The sequence below is a fragment of the Camelus dromedarius genome, chromosome 3 (assembly GCF_036321535.1).
Source record: "Camelus dromedarius isolate mCamDro1 chromosome 3, mCamDro1.pat, whole genome shotgun sequence".
In the NCBI taxonomy this organism is placed as follows: domain Eukaryota; kingdom Metazoa; phylum Chordata; class Mammalia; order Artiodactyla; family Camelidae; genus Camelus; species Camelus dromedarius.
The window spans coordinates 109657952-109677699 of NC_087438.1; the positions used below are offsets into that span (position 1 = coordinate 109657952).

General features: G+C 39.0%; 1 long non-coding RNA gene across 1 annotated transcript in view; it reads left to right on the forward strand.

The window, feature by feature from the left end:
• LOC135321079 (uncharacterized) overlaps positions 1–19748 on the forward strand; it is a 141449-nt gene that overhangs the window by 24083 nt on the left and 97618 nt on the right. Inside the window, exon 2 of the long non-coding RNA XR_010380503.1 lies at positions 16262–16391. This is a non-coding gene — a long non-coding RNA (uncharacterized LOC135321079). The remainder of the gene's footprint in view (positions 1–16261; positions 16392–19748) is intronic.

Consider the following 19748-nt stretch of genomic DNA (forward strand, 5'->3'; position numbering starts at 1 on the left):
TGTCTGTCTGTCTCTGTCTCTCTCTCTCACACACACACCCTGCACGGTGGCTTCATTCTCCAGCATAACCAGAAACCTATGTTCTCAGCTACAGAGAAAGGAAGCACATGGGGCTAATTAATGACAAAAAGTGACTAGTGATTATAACTTTTATAACTTTTGTGAATTCACTAGGAGTGAATTATTTAGAAGTTACTAAATAATACATGTTTACTGTAAAAAAATTAGAAAATAGATAAAAAATAAACAACAAGGTCCTACTGTATAGCACAGGGAACTGTATTCAATACCTTATAATAACCTATCATGAAAAAGAACGTATATATGTACAATTGACTCACTATGCTGTCCACCAGAAACTAAAATAATCAACTATATTTCAGTTAAAAGAGAAAGTAGATAAGCAAAAAAGAAAATACAATTCACTGAGTGTATAAGAAATTTCCTTTTTATTAAATACTGGCTTTTGAAATTGAAAAAGTAATCTATGAACAGTAAAAAACATAAAAAACATTCAAACACTAGAAGAGCATCAAATAGAGTAAAATGCCCTCTCAGTGGACCCCCAGAAAGAGAAAATTCCAGACAGAAAGTCCAGAAATGTACTATGATTGTACAAATTCATATCTCTCTGTATATGAACTTAAAAAAACCCACCTGGGTGGGAGCATAATGTACATACTCTACTGCACCCTATTTTTTTACTTAAGACATTTTGGCTGTCTTTTCGTGACAGTTCATACAGATGGATTGTTTAATATGGCAGAGACTCCTTAGCCACCATGTGCAGTCATGAATACCATGCTGATCTGTGAATAATATGTTGGGACACAAGAGAAGCCAAAAAAATGGACACTCAGCACTCCTGGGAAATTATACTTCATTATTCAAGAGTCTGTCGTATTCATGCTATGTTTCTGGAAAGATGTGACAAGTTAATTAATCAGTCTTTTCTCTGACCTAAGCACTCCCACCACACAGACCCTGTTACACTCTGCATCTGTCTTTGATGTCAGCAGAGTCATGACCCACAAACCTTCATGGCATTCAGTCCCGGTTATCTGTTCAAGGATGGAGCAGAGCTGCTTCCCTGGTGTTGGTCTCCAGAGCAGGTGTGTAGGGGGTGGGCCATGCTTGCTAGTGTTGGACACTGATGGACAAAGAAAGATGCCCAAGTGTTCTTTAAGGAATTAATTTTTTTTCAGACATGTGAGCTCTTCTAAAATGCTGGAGCCAGAGCAGGGCCCCTTTTTGCTGGTCTCTGGGTGGTACTGTACACTGGTATGACCATATGTTTGTTAAAATACTGAGTTACATCCACACGGTTGGTAATTGATGCTGCCCTGAGACCTACCTGATCCCTCTCCAGGACTCCTGCTGTCCTGGCCCCCCTCGAAGACCACACTCCCCATAACCCACAACTAAAAGGTTAATGCCAAACACAGTGAAGTCCTCCAGAACACTCCTCTAGAGCTGTTGCCTGTTCTTGTTCTGATTGGATGATAGATGTGCCAATCAGGTTGTTTAGACACCTTCTAATTTTTTTCCTTTTTTCCAATTTTATTGAGATATAATTGACATACAACACTGTGTAAGTTTAATGTATGCAGCATAATGATTTGATTTGTATACATCATGAAGTGACTATCACAGTAAATTTAGTGAACATTCATCGTCTCATATAGGTACAAAATTAAAGAAATAGAAAAAAATCTTTTTCTTATGATGAACACTCTTAAGATTTACTCTCTTAACAACTTTCATATATAACACATGCAGGGTTAATTATATTTATCATGTGCTTTGTATCCCTGGGACTTGTCTTATAACTGGAAGTTTGTGTCTTTTGACTGCCTCACACAAGTCCTCTTGCCCCAACTCCCCTCTGGTAACCACAAATCTGATCTCTTTTTCTTTGAGCTTGCTTGTTTGGTTTTGAAGTCTAAGTGACCTACAATACTATTTTGTTTCCTGTTATACAGCATAGTGATTTGCTATTTCTGTGCATTTCAGAATGTTCAGTAGACCACGGTAAGTCTGGCTATGATATGTCACCATAGAAAGATATTATTTAATCATTGATTGTATTCCCCACACTGTACATTTCATACCTGTGACTCATTTATTTTGCAACTGCAAGTTTGTACCTCAGTCTCCCTCACCTGTTTCTTTCCTTTCCCCAACCCCTTCCCCTGTATATATCTTCCTTGGAAAAATGTCTGTTCAGATCCTCTGCCCATTTTAAAATTGGGTTGTTTGTTCTTTTGATGTTCAGTATGAGTTCTTTGTATATTTTGAATGTTAACCCCTTATTAAACGTATTATTTGGAAATACCTTTTCCCATTCAGTAGGTGGCTTTTTCATTTTGTTGGGTTTCCTTGGCTGTACAAGGGCCTTTTCATTTGTTGTAGTCCCATTTGTTTATTTTTCCATATGTTCCCTTACCTGAGGAGACACATCCAAAAAAATATTACTAAGACTGATGTCAGAGAGCATATTCCCTATGTTTTTTTCTACTTTCTTTTACTAAATAACTTCTTGAATATTCTCTGAACTCGCAGAAGCTCTATAGAAATAATCTGTATGCTGATTAGCAGCTCTAGTCCTTGGGCACCTCTGACTCATGGATTTTTCAGACCTTGGGGCAAATAATGGCCATTGCCAGCCGCTCCTGGTACGAGTATCTAAAAGCGGATGGACAACACAAGGAATATAACCGATACTTTATAATAACTATAAATGGAATATAGTCTTTAAAAATTGTGAATCACTGTGTTGTATACCTGAGACTCATACGTCACTATGCCTGAATAAAAAATAATAACAAAAACTAACTTCAAAAGACCAACTTCTAACAAGGAAAAAGAAAGAATAAATAAATAAATGAAAGCAGATGGGATCTTTCTTCCCTCATCCCTCTCGCCTCCCCCCTCCTCTGCCTCATCCCCACTCTCCCCCTCACCCCTCCCTCAAGATCCATAAACTGTAGGCCAGGTGGTGTGGGCTATTTTGAACGGATATAGCAGCTCTGCTACCGCCCTGTGTGTAATGGGATGAAGGAGAAAGTCCTAGAAAACAGACAAGACGCCAGCCAAACAAAACAACAGGGCCCACACGAATTGGGTTTGCTAAGGCGGGGTTCTAACTCAGGCTCTGCTACTTGCTTACTACTTGAACTTGAGCCAGTCAATCCCTTTCTCCGGACCTCAGGGTGTTCATCTTTGAAATGAGGCAGTTGGCCTGATTGATTCCAAGAAGGCTTCTAGGTTTCGGCTTGTTAATGATAGAACAGAGGCCCTGAACCAGGACTTCTGTTTTATGCTGCATCTCCCCTGGCTGGCAGCCATCTCCAGTCCATGCTGTCCTTTACAGTGAGTTCCCTGACTTCCACCTCTGCTCCCCAGGGCCAGAATAAAGACATTAATCTTTGCAGTTAACTTCTGAGGACGACTACGTGTATGTTTCGTGGTTTATGTTATCAGTGAAATGTGAATCAATGGAATTCGGGGACTCTTTCTTCTTCCCCATTGACTTTGTGATTGTGTTGTGATTCCAGAATTGTTTTTTTCTTCAGAGAATTCAGAGAATGTGAGCTATTGGAAAGCCCTTAGAAGTCATTTTGTCCAGGAGTTCTGAATTCAGATTGTGTTAACTTCTGGGGTCTCGGAATACACAGAAATTAAAGAAAGAATGTTGTGTGCGTACATGTATGGATCTAAGGAGATAATTCATTTTTAAATTTGAAAGCCAGTTTATTTTAAAGTATACTTTACATTAACAACTACAGATTAAATATTCTAATTAATGAGTTTCTACAAATAAATAACTTGAGCAGCCACCATACAAAACAACATAGGAAATATTTCTATCACTTCAGAGGGGCATCCCTTGTGTCCTTTTCAGTTAATCTTCCCCCTGCCCCTTCCCTGGCCGCCACTTTCTGACTTCTGTCACCATAGATTATGTTTTCCTCTTTCAGAGTTTTACATGAATGGAATCACACAGTCTTTACTTTCTGATGTGGCATCTTTTGCTCTGTATAGTGTTTTTGAGATTTATCCATGCTGCTACATATATTAGAAGTTCTTTTATGTGGCTGAGTAACATTCAGTTGTATGAATATATAACAATTTGATTGTCATTTTCCTATTGGTGAGTATTTGGATTATTTCCATTTTCCATTTTTATGAATAAGGCTGCCATGACTGTTCTCGTATGAGTCTTTTTGTGGACTTATATTTTCTTTTCTCTTGGATAAATATCCAAGGATGGGATTGCTGGGTCATAGGTAGATGTATGTTTAATTTTAGAAGAAAGTGGCCAACAGATCTTCAAAGTACCTATACCATTTTACATTCCCATCAGCAACTTTTGAGAGTACCAGCTCGTCCGCATCCTAGTCAACATTCGTTGTTGTCAGTTCTTAAGATTTTAACCATTCTAGTGAATTCAAGTGGTATCTCATTGTGGTTTTAATTTGTACTTCTTTTTGGACTGTGATACTGAAGACATTTTCATGTGCTGATTGGTCACTTGTAAATCTTCTTTTGTAAAGTGCCTGTTCAGATTGTTCCATTTAAAGCCAGTTTGAATATTTTGTTAACTTAAAAATGAACGAATTATTATCAAATGAAATCCATATGTGAATATGCAGATACTCTAGAGTAATTGGCACTGGTGCAGGGTATTGATAAAAGGAAAAGTATTTATCATTTGGGCAAAATAGAGATGGTGGCTCTTGGCAGGTGGAGCCACGTGAGCAAGGCTGCAGAAACAAAGAACAGTATACCCCATTCAGTGAATGAACCATAAATAGTGGAATATGACTGGGAATGGGACGTTGGCGACCAGCAGTAGAGCTTTAAAGCATAGCAAGGCATGGGCTGGAGCGACAGGCGTTGTTTGGCCTTAATGTATCATGCTAGGGCATTTCAACTTTCCCCCCAAGTCAATACAGAATGACTTGAATTTTACTCAGTGTAGTTGCATGATCAGAAATGTGTTAAAATTCACAGGGAAAAAAAATGCACAAATGGACTGAGTTGTGGAAGACCCTTGGAAAGATACTCTGTGGAACCTGAAACACCTGTCACTGGAAGGTGATACTTTTTCCTTCCAGTGAGACCAGATGAGTTTGAGAGACTATGACAACTGTCATCAAGCAAAATGTGCTAAGGTCTTGGTGCCTCTCCTAAAAGATAGGCTACATTCTTGCAATAGGGAATAGATGCCATAGTTTATGAAAAATCGTTGTTTAGTGCCCCATTATTTAGAAATTACGCTTATTTGTGTTTATGTTTTTACGACATATGATGAAAAACATGTCTTTCAGTTTTGCTGGGAGAGGCCACCAGGGATTCTAAGTTGCTTTTAAGAGGCAAACGATGAAAGGGATCAGAGCAGTCCTGTCACCTGCATCCTCAGCTACGTGAGGCAGGTGTGCTCAAGTGCTTAGGACAGTCTCGATGGTGGAAAAAGGCTACTTTCAGGTAGAAGGTAGGAACGATACCAGAAATATCTTTTCAGTCAGGGTTCTTAGTTGCAAGCTCAGAATCCACTTTTGTTGGTTTACTCAAGGAAGGAATCGATTATTCAAGGACGTAGGAGGCTCACAGAATCTCAGAGAAGGCCGTAGATGAAGCTTGAGACTGTCTGTTTATTTAGAAACAGAGCCCAAATCACGCTGTAGGAGTACTACGATGAGAACAGCACTGCTCTCAGCGTAAGTACTGGCGCTTTCACTGACGATGTGAGGGGCAGAGGCTTGCCCCGAATGTCCCCTGATCTAGGTACCTTCCCTACTTCACTCACTAAAGTACGGATTTGGCATAGTGTCTGCGTTCCCATGTGCTTCCTTTCCAAACTGAAGGCTTCCTCGTATCTGATTGGCAAAGCTAGGTCACTCACTTACACTTGAGCTGCAAGGGAGGGTGGAGTGTTTTCTGGCTTCTTCCTTAGAGATGATGGGCTTATGTTCACAAGATACTGAGTGGCCAAATTGTCCATTAAATCTTATATCACTGAACACTACAGTTAAGTGAGATTAAAAGAAGAGAGAAAACACGTTGAGCAGTTTCTGTCTCTGTTTCTTGAAAAGGTAAAAGCAAAACAAAGAATGATTTGACTAGGAAGGGAAGCCATCCCTAATTTTGGCAGGTTCTAAAAGAGATTTTATGAATCTTTTGGGCTTATTTGGGTGCAGTTTTGTACATTTACCTATTTATGTGCTGTTCTGTAACTGAGTTAGCATGCTAGTAGCATTGTAAAATTAAAGAGGTTTTATGGGGCTGCCCTGGGAACATAGCCACTGTGTGTAACATTGTGCAATGAACAGAGACAACAGCAACATCCAGCACAAGACTTCCCGTTTCATGATTGGCACCTTCCTGCAGCCCCATCCAGTCTGGCCACCAAAGCACCTTGGCAGGATAATGAAGTCATCTCTTCCTTTATGGAAATCTTTAGGTTGCAATAAACAGAACCCATTCATGCTAACTTACACCAAAGAGAGAAGTTTATTGCAGGGAAATAGAAGTATCTCTTGGAGTTCAAGGGTGGGAGGTACAAACTGGTCCCATGAGGGACTGAGCCAGGGCTCTGAAACCAAGATGGAGTGTCCCTGTCTCTTTGTCTGTCCATCTCAGCATGTTTTGTCATCTCTGCTTCTCTCTAAAGATCTGCTTCATTCTTTTCCTCTCTGTAAACTGACTTTCTCTGTTTTATGTACTTGGAGGAACATGGCTATTTCAGCTCCTTATACGTCTTTTCTGTTCAAGAATCAACAAAGACAAATAGGTATTTCCAAGTCTTCATTCCAAATACCTTGGACAGAGAATCCCTGTGCTGGGTTGGATATTATCTCCCAAAATGCATGTTGACCTGGAACCTCAGAATGTGACCTTATTTGGAGCTACGGTTTTTGCATATGTAATTCATTAAAAAGGGGTCATACTCGATTAAGGTGCACCCTAATCCAATGACTGAGGTCCTTATGAGATGAAACAGAGGAGACATAGAAACAGGAGGGAATGCCATGTGGGAACAGAAGCAAAGACTGGAGTTATATTGCCACAAGCCAAGGGACACCAAGAATTGCCAGGAGCCACCAGAAGCTAGGAGAGAAGCATGGGACAAATTTTTCCTAGAATGTACAGTAGGAACCAATCCTGTTGATACTTTCATTTCGGACTTTAAGCCTCCAGACCTGTGAGAGAATAAATTTCTGTTGTTTCCAGCCACCCGGTTGTGGTGCTTTATGATAGCATCCCTAGGAAATGAATACAGTGTCTTTGGCTGGGCTGGGTGAAATGCTCACCTGGTCCATCCATCTGGGGAGCTATGGCAGGGTGAAGAGGCTGCACCAAAAGCCCTGAAGAAAACTCTAAGGAAGAGGTGTAGGGAGGGGCAGGAAAACTGATGAACAGATAAAAATTCTCTCCTTCCTTCCTCATGACCAGTGGCGTTTGTGGATACCTGGCAGTGACCAGAAAGGACAGTGAAACTCTGGGAACAATTCCTGATCATTAGTTGTTTGGGGGTAATGTATTTCTTTTTATTTGTGGGAATGGGATATTAGTCGATTGCAAACATGGCAATAATCCTTCATCCCTCCCTCCTTTCAGGGCCTTGCAATGTGTCTTTGTACCTCTTCCCATTAAGAGGTAAAATCTGTTTTTCTTCCCCTTGGTTCTGGCTGGGACTTGTTACTTTCTTTGGCCAATGGAATGCAGCAGAAGAGGTGGGTGACAGGTTTAAGTCTAGGTCTTAAGAAGCACTGCATGTTTCCACTTGCTCTCTTGGAGCCTTACTGGTACCCTGTAAAAAAGCCTCAACTAACCTATTGCTATGGCATGATATGATATGATATATGATATGATGAAAGATATGTGGCCCAGTCAATTCCTTTGCCCCAGCCACCAGTCAGCTTGTTGCTTGACATGTTCGTGAGACCAACTGGATCGCAGCTGACCAGCCAGGTGACTGCCGACACATGAGCAAGCCCAGTGAAGACTGGTTGAGTCTGGTCTAGATCAACAGAATCGCCCAGCTGTCCCATAGATTCCTGGGCAATATTAAGGGTTGTTTTTAACCTACTAAGTTTTGTTATGCTGAGATGGATAGCTGATACAGGGAGATTGGTAAGGTGGATATTGGTAAACCAATTTTGAAAATGGGGAAAATTTCTTCATAAGCTAAAGATAATTCCTAGGTTCCGTGTTAATAGCTGTGTCAACCTGGGCAAGTCAGTTTAACTACTGTTTGTCAGTTTCCTCATCTGATTACTGAAGTTCATAAAACTGTTTCCTCTGAGTGTGTTGTTGGGCAGAGCAAATGGGAGAATGTGTGGGGCAGCACATTAGAAAACGTGAAATATGTATCATTTCTGTATATTTTGCCTTCTGTTTCTTCACCAAAAGATGAATAATTTGAAGGGCCAATAGAGTGAGTTCATTTTACAGAGTTGAAAGCAACTTGCTCCGTACCAGGGCCACAGAAGCCCTGTGTGACCTGGCTTCTGTGTTCTCTTCACTCTCCTCCGCTACCTCTTCCTCAGACCAGAACGGTGGTTCTCCCCGTTCTCGCACGTGCCAGGTAGCTTCCTGCTGGAGAACACCTGTTCGTGCTGTTCCTTCCACTTGGGACGATCTTCCCATCTCGTTCTGTCTCTCTGTCTCTCTTGCTCACTTTCTTGCTTGAACCAGAAGTCAGGAACAGTTTAACTGTTACAGTGCAGAGAGGATCAGATTAAGTACCACTCTTAGGAATTTATGTGTGTTCTCTGTTTTCAAAGCAACCAAAAAGGTGAGGAAGGAAGAAACCCTTTGTTTTCTTCTACAGAGTCCCTTGAATTCAGCGATCAGACCAAAACCAAACCAGGAAAAGCACTGTGAGAGTTTGGTGAGGGCTGGTCAGGAGCCCTCAGAAAAGACCGTTTCCTGGGCTTTAGTCTCTCAGTCTCTCTCTTTCTATCATCTATCTATCCGTGCATCTTTCCATCTCTCTGTTTCTTTTCCTTTCTTCTTTCTATCTATCTATCTATCTATCTATCTATCTATCTATCTATCTATCTATCTATCTATCTTATCTATCAACCATCCATTTTCTGTCTCTGATACTTTATTGAGATACTTTCATATCATAAAATTCACCTATTTAATATACCATTCAGTGATTTTCATATATTAACAGAGGTGTGTAACCACCAACAGCAATCTAATTTTAGACCATCCCCATCACCCCAAAAACAAACCTCGTGCTTGTTGACTCTCACTCCCCATTCACACCCCCAGCCCTAGGCAACCACTAGTCTGTAGGTTTGCCTTTCTGGACAGCTTCAAACTTTTCCGTGGTAGAGGTCATAAACCACAATAAACAACACTGATGAATTGTCAAAACTACTTAGAAGTGGCTTTCCTATTGGAATGTCTAGTGTGGCACACGTCTCTGTGCTAGATGATTTGGAAAACAGAACAAAGCCTGGGGACTGACTCGCAGGCAGCATTTTCCAGCCTCTGGTCTGTGGGACGCTTGGTTTGGGGCTTTGCTTATTTGGGGGCACGTGGGAGAGTTACGGCGCCACCAACTGTTCACAGAATCCTGTTACTACTGTTGGGCTGTTGACTTGACCTGTGTTGGCTGTCAGGCTGCTCTCCTACGTCCGACCCTGGCTTATTTCTGCAGAGGTTTTAGTTTGAACAAAAAGCATTTCTTTTGTTCATACGCACACAGAGGATTTGCAGCACTGGAGTTTTTCATACACAAGCCGCCAGGAAAGACTGTCTAAAATGAATGAAGCTGCAGGACCCTGTAGGAGTTGACAGACTTTGAATTAAGCAGAGGCTGAGAGGAAGCCTTTCAGGGACTTTAAATGGGATTACAAGTGCCTCCTGTCTAGGGGAGCACCAGACTGTGAGCGTTGGAGTCTTAAAACCCCCTGGTTTGCTACATCAGTACTACATGAGGAAGTTTGAAGAATCCTTGCTTCCTTCTTGAAGCCTTTGCCATTTCTGTGGTTGTAAGGAGGTGGCCTGGACCTGAAGGCCCTCCATGGGCAATGCCAATGTTGTGCTGACTTCTATATGCAATTTCTCATCTAATCCTCCCAGCCTCCCTGGAGGTACAAACTATGATCTTCTTTTTGTAAGATGAAATATATGAAGAAACCCACCCAAGGTCCCTCCTGGTAAACGACAGGGTTGGGATTTGAACCCTCTGATTCCAAAGCTCCTTTCTATTAACAAATTATTTTGCTGCTGCTGCTGCTGCTGCTGCTGCTGCTTCTCCTCCTCCTCCTTCTCCTCTTCCTTCTCCTCCTCCTCCTTCATCATCATCATCATTCTTTCAAATTTTTTGTAAGAACACTTAACATGAGATCTATCTAACCTCTTAACAATTTTTAAAGTGTACAACACAGTACTGTTGACTATAGGTACAGAGTTGTACAGCGATTTCTAGAATTTACTCATCTTGCTTGACTAAAACTTTATGCATGGTAATTAGTAACTCCCCATTTCCCCCTCTTCCCAGCCCCTGGCAACGACCACTCTACTTTCTGGTTTTATGAATTTGACTGTTTTATGTACCTCATATGAATGGAATCATACAGTGTTTGTCTTTTTGTAACTGGTTTATTTCATTTAGTATAATGTCTTCAAGTTTCATCCATGTTATAGCATGAGCCAGAACTTTCTTTCTAAGGCTTAATACTATTCCATGTATGTTTATAGCTCATCTCATCTTCTTTATCCATTCATCTGTCAGTGGACATTTTTCTGCATCTTGACTGTTGTGAATAGTGCTGCAGTGAACATGGGAGTGCTAATATTTCTTCGAGATCATGATTTCAATTCACTTGAATAAATATCCAGAAGTGGAATTGCTGGATCATATGATAGTTCTGTTTTTAATTTTTTGAAGAAACACCATAGTATTTTCCGTAATGGCAGCACCATTTTTGCATTCTGACTAATAGTGTACAAGGGTTCCAATTTCTCCACATCCTCACCACATTTTGTCTTTTGTGTTTTTTTAATAATCATCCTAACAGATGTGAGATGATACCTCATTGTGGCTTTGATTTGCATTCCCTGATGATTAGTGACATTGAGCATTTTTTCATAGACTTGTTGGCCATTTGTATGTTTTTTTCTCTGGAGAAATGTTTATTCAAGTCCTTAGCCTACTTTTAAATAGGATTATTAGTTTTTAAAAAAAATTTTACTATTGAGTTGTAAGAGTTCCATATATATTTGGAACATTGACTCCTTATCACATAAAAAATTTGTAGAATTTTCTCCCATGCCATACTTTGCCTTTTTTACTCTGTTGATTGTTTCCTTTGTATGCAGAAGACTTTTAGCCTCATCTTTTTTAATCTATTTTCACTTTTGTTGCCTTTACTTTTGGTGTCATATCCATTAAATTATTGCCAAGACCAGTGTCATGAAACATTTCTCCTGTGTTTTCTTCTAGGAGTTTCAGTTTCAGGTGTTATGTTTAAGTCTTCAGTATATTGAGTAGATTTTTGTTTATGATGTAGAATACAGATCCAATTCCTTTGTGAAGAAACAATCCATTCCAAATTGTATATTCCTGGCACCCTGTCAAAGATAATTTGCACATGTGTAGATTTATTTATGGGTTCTCTATTCTGTTCCATTGGTCTATATGTTTCTCATTATGCCAGTATATATGGGTTTTTTTTTAAGTTAAAGTATAGTCAGATTACAATGTTGTGTCAATTTCTGATGTACAACATAATGTGTCAGTCATACATATACAAACACATAAAGAAAAGATTGGCAAAACATTCTCTGACATAAATCTTAGCAATGTTCTCCTAGGGCAGTCTACCCAGGCAATAGAAATAAAAGCAAAAATTAACAAATGGGACCTAACTAAACTTACAAGCTTTTGCACAGCAGAGGAAACCATAAGCAAAACAAAATGACAACCTATGGAATGGGAGAAAATATTTGCAAATGACGCAACTGACAAAGGCTTAATTTTCAGAATATATAAGCAGCTCGTACAACTTAATAACAGAAGAACAAACAACCCAATCCAAAAATGGGCAGAAGACGTAAACAAGCAATTCTCCAATGAAGACATACAAATGGCCAATAGGCACATGAAAAAAATGCTCAATAACACTAATTATCAGAGAGATGCAAATCAAAACTACAATGAGGTATCACCTCACACCAGTCAGAAGGGCCATCATTAAAAAGTCTACAAACAGTAAATGCTGGAGAGGGTGTGGAGAAAAAGGATCCCTCCTACACTGTTGATGGGAATGTAGTTTGGTGTAGCCATTGTGGAACAGTATGGAGATTCCTCAAAAAACTAAAAATAGACTTACCCTATGATCCAGCAATCCCACTCCTGGGCATATTTCCAGAGGGAACTCTAATTTGAAAAGATATATGCATCCCAATGTTCATAGCAACACTGTATACAATAGCCAAGTCATGGAAGCAACCTAAATGTCCATGGACAGATGACTGGATAAGGAAGTTGTGGTATATTTATACAATGGAATACTACTCAGTGATAAAAAAGAGTAAAATAATGCCATTTGCTGCAACATGGATAGACCTGGAGATCGTCATTCTAAGTGAAGTAAGCCAGAAAGAGAAAGAAAACGACCATATGATATCACTCATATGTGGAATCTTAAAAAAAAAAAAAGAAAAGAAAAGGATACCATGAACTCATCTACAAAACAAAAACAGACTCACAGACATAATAAACAATCTTATGGTACCAGGGAAAGAGGGTGGGAAGGTATAAATTTGGGAGTTTGAGATTTACAAACGTTAGCCACTATATATAAAAATAGATTTAAAAGTAAAAGTTTCTTCTGTACAGCACAGGGAACTATTTTCAATATCTTGTAATAACCTTTAATGGAAAAGAATATGAAAACAAATATATGTACGTATATGCATGACTGGGACATTGTGCTGTGCACCAGAAACTGACACATTGTAACTGACTGTACTTCAATTAAAAAAAAAATTAAAAAAAAAAAAAGTAGAGTGTTGTAGTTCCCTACTATTATTGTATTGCTGTCTATTTCACCCTTCAGTTTTGTCAATGTTTCCTTTATATATTTAGGTGCTCTGATGTTGGGTGCATATAATTGTTGTATCTTCCTGATGTATTGATACTTTTATCATTGTATGATGTCCTTCTTTTTCTCTTACGACAGTTTTTGACTTAAAGTCTATTTTGCCAATAATAATTTTTAATAATTAGATTTACTATGCCTCCTTAGGGTCCACACACTTTGACCAATTCTGTAAAGGGCTCAGACATGGAAAAAATGTGGTTCCAGTCTGCAAGAAACATAAAGTCACTAGAATAATTGTCAGAAGGTCAGGTTTTATTATGACCATCTATGTGACTTTGAAGATGTGACCTGGACTTTCTGAGTCTCAGTTCTCAGACCAGTAAAATGTATCAGTAATCTATACCCATTTCAAAGGGCCATTGAGAAATTTCAGAGAGAATATACATCATTCATTCATTCTACCTATAAGCATGGATCAAGTGCCAATCCTGTGTTGGGCTCAGGGCTAGATACTGACCTAATGGGCACACAAATGCCCCTGCCTCATCATGGAGCTTACAGTTTAGAGAGGGACACAGAAAATAAGTGCTTACAAAATATAACATAAGAAATACTACAATGAAAGCAGCGTACTACGGAAGTATCTAGCATGGATACCCAACTCCCAAGTGATTCCAAAACACTGTGAACTTTTCACCGTTACACACATTATAAGACATAACTACTATAGTCCATGACATTGTGTTGTCTAGTTTCACTCGAGAAACTAAATCATACTACAGTCGATCCAGACTGATCTGGCAATCAGAAATTTATCTCTCTGCCAAAGAGATGTAATTGAAGGAAAGCTTTGAAGGCCTGTTGAGCAAAGTGTGGGAAGAATAAACCTATCCATTAGTATGATTCAGATTTTGAAGTGAACCAAGGTGTCTGGTCCCTGGGTGAAAAGGTCTAGTTCTGCCCCTGGCCTGAAGAGTTGTCTGGACACTCACTTCTCCCTGCCACAATGTGTGTCATGAGGGCAGGGGTTTTCTTTAGGGTTCTTTTGTTCATGAGGTATCCCAAGAACCTGGAGAGAGGCTGGCAAATATTATGTGTACTTATTATTAGTAAGTACACAGCAGCTAATAGTTGACTGGCTGCCTGATTGTTTTTTTCACACTCATTTTTCTCTCCTGCGTGTAGGGATTGGAACTGGAAGAGCATTCAACTGGTTCACCTCTAAGCACTGTTCTGATTCTGTAGTTGAATCACTAAAAATAATAAAATCTGTTGAGAGAGCATAGCCATATGGTGATGGAAATAGTCTCAATACCTGAGTGCCTGGTACGAGCAACTGAGTGTCTAATTGTGATACACGTGGTTTTAAATTCTTCAGTTTTGGCTCTAGCTTTTCCATAGGACATACCTCTCTCAGAGATGTTTTTATTTTTTCTCATTTGATCTTTGTGGCTTCTCATGACGAGCTACCTAAATTTACTAGAATTTATTTTGGAATAATAATGGGAAAGGTAAGGAGATAATAAATTTATTACTATTATTGCTGTTGGAATGAACAACACAAAAGATGTAAGATGACATTTTAATATAGTAGTTTTCAAGAAAGAGTAAAGACAAACATTTGAGTAGATTTTTTTTCACAGTAGGTGGCTAACATTGCATCTGCCTGGATGATGATCAAATTGTTCAAACAAGCTTACACTTTGTTCAGAATCACATAATATGATTTTAGAGTGTTGATAATCTGCGATGTTACTGCTACTGTATTATGGTGTGTTTCCATTTGTTTTTATTATAGATGTGGTAACTGAGGCTTAAATGATTTTCCCCAGAGGGAACTGTAGAGTGTTGAGTTTGTGACATATAGGCAATATTCAATGACTATTAACTATTATTATTATTCTAATCAATAAGGTAACATATTCAGTGCTTGGCAAAGCTGGGCTACAAACCCCAGTCTGTCTGACATTGAGTCCAACAGTGGCATAAAATACTGCTGCACCGTAACACTGTACAGTGAATAAGCATACTATGTATTTATTTTATTATATGTGTTTTATAGATACATTTAATTCTCTACTTTATATTTGATTTATAAAATTTTCTTGTTTCTGTTATTAGAGAATTTTTAAAAGTGTCTCTCACTCCCTGATTTCATGCAGCTCTGCCTTGTCAGAGGAATGTGCCTTTTTAAAAAATTGAAGAATTGATTTACAGTATTATATTATTATTATTTTTAAGTTGAAGTACAGTCAATTGCAGTGTGTCAATTTCTGGTGTACAGCACAGTATCCTAGTCATGCATATACATACATATATTCATTTTCATATTTTTTCATTAAAGGTTACTACAAGATATTGAACATAGTTCCCTGTGCTGTACAGAAGAAACTTTTTTTTTAAATCTATTTTTATATATAGTGGCTAATGTTTGTAAATCTCAAACTCCCAAATTTATCCCTTCCCACCCCCTTTCCCCGGGAACTGTAAGATTATTTACGAGTCTGTTTTGCAGCTGAGTTCGTAGTGTCCTTTTTTTTTTTTTTCCTTTTTTCTTTAGATTCCACATATAAGTGATATCATAAGGTACTATATTATATTATTTTTAGGTGTATAAGATAGTGATTCAGTATTTTTGTAGAAGAATGTGCCTTTTGAAAGCTCATGTGGTTTAACTCCTTTTATGTGAAAGGGATGGGGATACTGAGGTCCCAGTTGAATGACTTCCTCAAGATCGGTTGGTAAGCAGTGCTGAGGCTAGGGATGAGAGCTCACCTTCCCATGGAGTCCCTCTAGGAGGAGGAAAGAGCTAGGTGGTGTGTGAGGGCTTGCTCCCTGGAGCCTGCCACACTGCAGTGCAACTGGGAGTAGGGAAGGACTGCCAGAGGAGGCTCGCCAGCCCTCAGCAGGGCTGAGATAACCGGGCTTTGTTTTTCAAGTGCAGAAGAACAGAGCAAGGTGTCAGAGAGCACTTACAGAAAATGGTTACAGTAGGCAAATTCTGTGCATTTATGAAATGCAGCCATTTTTTAGTGACATAAAATTATTAATGCAACAGGGTCCTCTTGAGGTGCTCATTCGTCAGTCCTAGAAGGCCCTGTAGGACAAAGTATTAGTGTCAGTTGAACCTCCTCCATTCCCTCTGCCTGAAACATCTGTTGTTCTCTCTCTCTGTCCTATTACAGCCGAACCTAGCAGAGTGGTGGAAGGAACTCTGGGTTAAATCCCAGTATAGTGAGAAGAGAGAAGGCTCTGGAGACAAACTTTCTAGGTTTGAGACCCCAGCTCTGCCACTTCTTGGGTGTGTCGACTTGGGTGAGTCACTTAACCTCTCTGAGCCTCTGTTTTCTCCTCTGTAAAATGGGATAATAATGGAATACATTGTGAGGATTAAATGAAATAGCATGTGTGAAATTCTGAGCAAGGTGCCAGGACATAATAAGCTTTCAGTGAATGTTAGCTGCAGAATGAAATAAATCTCAGCTCTGTTAGAATGTTGCTGTTAGAATGTGCTATGAGGAAATTGACTTCCTTTCTCTGGAGTTCAGATTTTTCAGAGGTAAATAAGATAGTTACAATGAAGACACTTCCTGCATAACTGTTCTGTGATTTCAGGCTTGCCCTTGTCCCCCATAAGTAATTATCTCTTCCTCACTAACTCCTTATAACCCTGCATTTGGGCCTCTTTTATGACATATCTTCCACTCTGTTCATAATTATTTTTATCTGTGCCTATTTGAGAATATGTTTGTCCCATTGACTTGCTCATAAGTAAATGCTCAACAAATGTTTTTTTGAGTGGATGGACAAATATTAATCTTTTTGGTTCTAGTGCTTCTCAGAGTTAGCAGCCAGGTAGCTTTGTTCTGCCTGTTTTAGCCTTTTATTATGGAAAATTTTGAATATGTACATAAGAAGAAAGAATAACAAAATGGACTGCCATGGACTTACCACCCAGCAGCATTAATTATCCATTCAGGACAAATCTTGTTTGATCTAGTTCTCATCTTTCACTTCCTCCCTTCAGATTTGTTGAAGCAAATTGCAAACATCATATAAGGTTATTTAAAAAAAAATTCAAAATATGCCTCTAAAAGAAAAGGAGTCTTTCTTTTTAGCATAACTACAATACCTTTATCACACCTAAAAATTAACAAGAATTCCTTAATGTCATTAAATATCTAGTCATTGTTCACATTTCCCTGATTTTCTTGCATGTGTGTGTGTGTGTGTGTGTGTGTATTTATATGCTTAAAATTTGCCTGAATCAGGACCCTAATGAGGTACATGCGTTGCATTTGGTTGATGTGTCTGCTAAGTATCTTTTGAATTGTTTATTTCTCTCTTCAATTCTATTGTTTTTTTCTGTATTTTGGGATTCTATCATTAGATGTATACATTTTAATAATTGTTATATATTCTTGATTGATTTACTTAGAAATTATAAAATGTCCTTTGTCTCTAGTAACAATATTTGTCTTAACGTCTATTTTGTCTGATATTAGTATAGGCATTCCAGCTCTCCTTTGATTCCTGTTTGGTATATCTTTTTCAATCCTTTTACTTTGAACCTGTTTGTGTTTTTGAATCTGAACTGTATCTTTTATAGAAAGCGTATAGTTGGATCATTAGAAAAATCCATTTTTTCAGTGTCTACCTTTTAATTGGAGTGTTTAATCTAATTTAATATAGTCAACAAGAAGGTGGAATTTAGGCCTGCAACTTTACCATCTGGTTCCTATATAGCTTATATATTTTTTCTCTATTCCTCTATTACTGCCTTCTTTTGTGTTAAGTATAGAAATTTCTAAAGTACAATTTTAATTTCCATTTTGGGGAATGATTGGATAGAGATTTCGTTAAACATCTGGGACCAGTACGTCTCCCAGGCTTTGCTGAGGGGCTCTTCGTTTGTTTTGGGGCACATGTTCAATTCTGGGCCAAGCAGTTTACAACTTTCCTTATCCTTAACTTCCTATTTGATTAGAGCCTCAGTGTTAGCCAGAGGTGAGAACTTAGGATCTTTTCAGGTCTTCTCAGCATGCACACAACTCTTGAGTGTGTGTGGCTTTCTAGATCTGCAGTAGTATTTCACAGCTTTTGAAAGCCAACTAGGGACATTTCATTCCTAATTTTTCCCTTTTAAACTTTTTGGTTAGCCTAGTATTCTTGTTCTCTGAGAACTTGGAAATAAAGAGACTGAGATTCATGGCTTGAGTAGGGGTAGTGTAGGTGGAACAGTGAGATGGTTCATAAATCAAACCAAACTTTGAGTTCAGATCCCAGGAGAACATGAGAATATAAGCAGTCTGTGATTCACAAAAGTCTTGGGGAAGGTTTTGGATTTCCACACTGTGAGGGTATGTTAGTTATCTGTTGCTGTGTAACAAATTGCTTTAAAACTTAAAGCAAGAAACATTTACTATCTTGCATTTCTGTGGGTTAGGAATCCAGGCATAGCTTTACTGGGTGTACAGCTTCAAGGTCTCCATAACCAAGGTGTCAGCCATTGTTGGGGTACCATCTGAAGGCTTAACTGAGGGAAGATAGGCTTCCAAACTCACTTATGTGATTGTTGACAAAGTTCGCTTCCCTGAGGACTGTTGGACTGAGGGACAGCATTTCCTCACTGGCTATTAGCTGAAGGTTTTCCATGTTTCCTTGCCATGTGGGCTTCAGCATGGAGGCTTGCTTCATTGAAGCTAACCAGAGAGAGAGTTTGCTGGTAAGCCAGAAATCACCATCTTTTCTAACCTAATCGTGGACGTGACATCTAATAGTGGAAATGACATCCCATCATCTTTGCCATATTCTTTTGGTTAGAAGCAAGTCACTAGGCACAGCCCACACTCCGGGAGTGGGGTAATGTACCAGGGCAGGAATACGAGGAAGGGGGAAGCACTGGGAGCCATCTTGTAAGTCTGCCTACCCCTGAGGGTATGTGTGTATGTATGTGTGTGCTGTGTGTGTTGAGGAAGTTTTGTCTCTTTATTAAAAATATTTTAATGGTGACTATAGGTAACACTGAATTGTATATTTAAAAGTTGCTAAGAGAGTAGATCTTAAAAGTTTTCATCAGAAGAAAAAAAATTTTTTGTTACTGTGTATGGTAATGCATGCTAACTAAACTTGTTGTGGTGATGATTTTGCAGTATATATATATATATGCAGTATATACAATCATTATGTTGTACACCTGAAACTAATATAATGTTATATCAATAAAAATAGCCATGTGTGTGTAGTGGCTGCCATACTGAGCAGCACAGACCTATGTCCTAGTTCAGTGGTTTTTAAGCTTGAGCGAACATTAGGATCACATGGAAGGCTTGTTCTAACACATTGCTGGGTCCCATTCCCAGGGTTTCTGATTCATAGGTCTGGATGGGGCCTGAAAGAGTTTAAAAAATGTTTACTGAATACCTGCAATGTGTTATGCTCTATTCTAGGCACTTGGGATACAGCAGTGGGGAAAAAAAAGGCACAAAAGCCTGCCCCTAACAGAGCTTACATTTTATTTTCTCTGGATGACAAGGACAGAGACACCAGCTGATATCAGAGTTACAGTTAGCTCTGAGATAGTGGTGGTTCTCTCCTGTAACTGGAAACATACCTGATCTAATTCTAATGTAAGATAAAAGCATATCATTCTGTTTCTGAGACATGTGTCTG